Here is a 3530-nt window from a genome sequence, read left to right on the forward strand (position 1 = left end):
AGTGACCTTTAGTGACGATTTTTTTTGTCACAAAAAGTTAAATTTTCGTCACTAAAAGGTTTACAGTGACGAAAGACCATTTGTCATTATTTCGTTGCTATTTAAACGTCTCGGTTGATCTATAGTGACGAATCAAAATTTTGACACTACTAATTGAGTTTTAGGGACGAAAATTTATTCATCACAAATGATTGCCTTTTAGCAACGAAAATTTTCGTTGCATTTTCTTTGGCATTAGTGACAAATATTTTTGTCACTAATTTAACGGTGACCAATAGCTTTTGTCACTACTCAGGTACAAAGAAACATCATTTTATTAATAGCCAAAATTTTATTTTGTCACTCATTGCTAGTGTTAAAAAAAATTAATATATATATATATATATTGATTGACATTAATTAAATTTCAACATTCAACCATACACATTTTAGATTCCAAATGGCAACACAAATTTAAACATAACATTAAATTTCATTACGAAGTGCATAATAATTTTAGTTCAAATACAAACTTACATATAAATTTGATTAAGTTTCTACTCTCAGTTGTTCAACTCTAATACAAAATAAAATTTCTATTGTGCATTACAAAATAACCAAACTAAAACATAAAACCAATCTTCCAAGCCTCGATGCAGTAATCTCATCAATTTACTTCGTCATTTCCGTGAGTACTTTGTTTTTTTCATGTCCTCCCAATCAACCGCTCTACAATTCAAAAAGAACAAGGCCATTAGAATATTATTCACAACTTATAGGAATTATATAAGAAACTAAGAGAGAAAAAAGAAACTAAGAACATGATAAAGTATACATCTTTCGATTTACAAGTCTTTCGGGTCTGTCATCTGTTTACCCAATTAATTCAACTCATTTCTATGTAAATCCAATTCAAAACAAAATCTGGGGAATGTGTATGCAAACCTGAACCAGTGTGTGTGAGAGAGAGAAAACCAAAAGTAGAAGAAAGGTAGGCCATTTAAGCTAAACTGATCTCAATTGTTAGATTGGATTTAAGTGTAATTGAGAGGTTATCAAAGAGACACGGATTAAAATAATTGGGTCAAGTATGACTGTATAACATTGGCATTGCACATCATTACTAAAGCAGAAAATCTAAGAAAATCAAGACATATATATATATGTATGTATAATGGAACTCGATCCAAATACAGCAACAAAAGTATAATCTGAAACAACCAGATAAGATAATGGCTCAAATAATCAACACAATGCAACCATTTTAAAGTACAAAAATGAAGATATATATATAAATAGATATAGGTGTATATATATATATATATATATATATATTCACAGATTGTAAGTCAATTACCTAGATACTGTTGAAGGAAGACCAACTGAGAAATGGAGAGAAGAGAGACACCTCTCTGCTTGTCCGTTGATCTTCTCAACTTTTGCTCTTTTTCTTATTCTTTTCTTTTCAGATCAACTTCCTTTTCAATCTCTAGTTAGTAAAAGAAAAGTTAATAGAAATGGCAACAACATAACCCAATTTTAGACTTTCTTACCAAAGATCCAAGTCGATGAGTAGTAAAAAAAATTGACTAATTTTAAGAATAGTCAAGCCTACAAAAATAATAACAAAATAAGTATAAGAACAATGTTAGTTTGAATGATCACTGCTAGTCAATCAACTACTTTCAGTAGCAGTGGTTATTCTGCATTTTACTTGATTGGGGTTGACATAGGATTAAGCTAATCATTATAAGTATAACTCATTTATATACAATGATCATAAATTAATTCTATCCAACCATTATTGTGTTGTATTTAGTGGGACAAAAATAACAGTGAACAAACAAAAGTTATCTCTAATTAGTAAGAGGAATTAGACTCTGCATAGGGTCTTATTTTATGACTAAAAAAGAAAGAAGAGGCAGAGAGCTACCTATGACCACCCTTAAAAGTGTAAAAATTTGAGGAAAAGTAAGAGGAAAGAATAGAAACATAACAAACTTGGTGTAATTACCCCAAGGAAGAATTACTCAAGATAAAATAATATTCTAATCATTTAATTTTTCTTCAATGGTTGATTGTATTTATACTCAGTTGTTCTTTAGAGAGTACAATATCAGTCCAGAAAATTTGTACATAATATTACATACAAATGTAGACTCCCTATAGAGATTAGCACATAATTTTTTAAGACAACATACTCCCAATAGTCTACTTAAAAATCTTTATTCATGAGAGAACTAACAATAGCAGTACCCAGGTTTCAAACAAGGTTCTTCAAGTTTCATGAAATGCAATTAATTTTGTTGTAACAATATATTTAAATTTATGCTCTTACAAAATAGACCCACAATCAAAGAACTAGTATATTTGAGCATTTAGAAAGTATAACCTTCTATTTCTAATGAATCACAATGTGAGAGTTTTGTCAAATTCACAAAAAAATTTCACAATTCTTACAGTCCAATTGTCCAACAATAAATATTTGGGAATTCAGAAACTAATAGCTTCTATGTCTAACTTATCACTAATCAAAAACTAAAAATGTCAATGTCAAAAAAATTATACATCATCACAGACTCAAAAAAAAAAAAGAAAAAAAAAAAGAAGAAGTAATTAAAAGAGGGATTTTTGAAAGCATATTAAATCAGAGAGATGACTTCAAATTTTGAAACTTGCAGAGAGAAAAAGAATAATATGTATGTTAGTATCTCTAACGGTTGATTGAAGACCTAAGATAAAGGTTATTGAAAGATCTGCTGAAGAAGAGCGAGTTAGGGTTGGAGAGAAAATGATTGCCTGACAAAACTATATAACCCAATAGATAGGGTTTGAGATAAATTGATCGTTTGGAAAAATATATATAACCCAAAGCCCCTAATTTCTAAGTTCCATCGGATGTAGTAAATATTCAATAACACAAAATTCCATACCTTTATTTTTATTGTGGTGGTGACGATAATGTTCTGATCGGCGACAAGGAGATATGGTTCAGATGCATTGACGGCGATAGTGTGAATCTGTAGCAGATCTCGGCTCTCTTTCTATTTCTCATTCTCAATTTTTCTATCTCTGGCTATTAGCTTTCACGTTTAAAAATTGTGTGAGAATGGGGCATTGAAAAGGGGGAAATTTTGGGGGCTCATGTACAGTGTGGGTTGGTTTATATGAGTTTAGACGAGTTGATGTCATTTTATAAAATTTAATTCATAATATATAGAAAGCATTAGTGAAGGAAATAAGGACAAAATAAATTTAGTCACTAATACTTACCAAAACGACGTCACATGCACCATTGCAAGAACTGCGGGAGCGTGAATTCTTTTCCCGCCAAACAATTGATGACCAACACTATAGTTGGTCAATAAAGCATACTTTTTGTGTGACTAAAATTTTGTTGGTCACTAAAGGTTTATCTTTAGCAACTAAATTGATTTTGTCATTAAAATTTTCATCACAAAAAGTCATTTTTGTTGTAGTGTGCTAACATTTGCATGAAATAGAAACACGAAAGTTATAATCCATCCAAGAAGCAATGAGCAACATGAACC

General features: G+C 30.3%; 1 long non-coding RNA gene across 2 annotated transcripts; it reads right to left on the minus strand.

The window, feature by feature from the left end:
- Positions 1-442: 442 nt before the first annotated feature.
- LOC132279178 (uncharacterized) lies at positions 443-3177 on the minus strand. 2 transcript variants are annotated; one of them, XR_009471233.1, is made up of 3 exons: positions 2913-3175; positions 1337-1468; positions 443-708 (listed from the first exon to the last, which is right to left on the minus strand). It is a non-coding gene; the product is annotated as an uncharacterized LOC132279178 (long non-coding RNA). The 2 variants fall into 2 exon arrangements; XR_009471232.1 differs by lacking the exon at positions 1337-1468 and having other exon boundaries at positions 2913-3177.
- Positions 3178-3530: the final 353 nt, after the last annotated feature.

Source organism: Cornus florida, unplaced genomic scaffold (genome assembly GCF_030987335.1).
Source record: "Cornus florida cultivar Cherokee Brave unplaced genomic scaffold, ASM3098733v1 CherokeeBrave_3.0.0_Hap2_Chr10, whole genome shotgun sequence".
Classification (NCBI taxonomy): Eukaryota; Viridiplantae; Streptophyta; class Magnoliopsida; order Cornales; family Cornaceae; genus Cornus; species Cornus florida.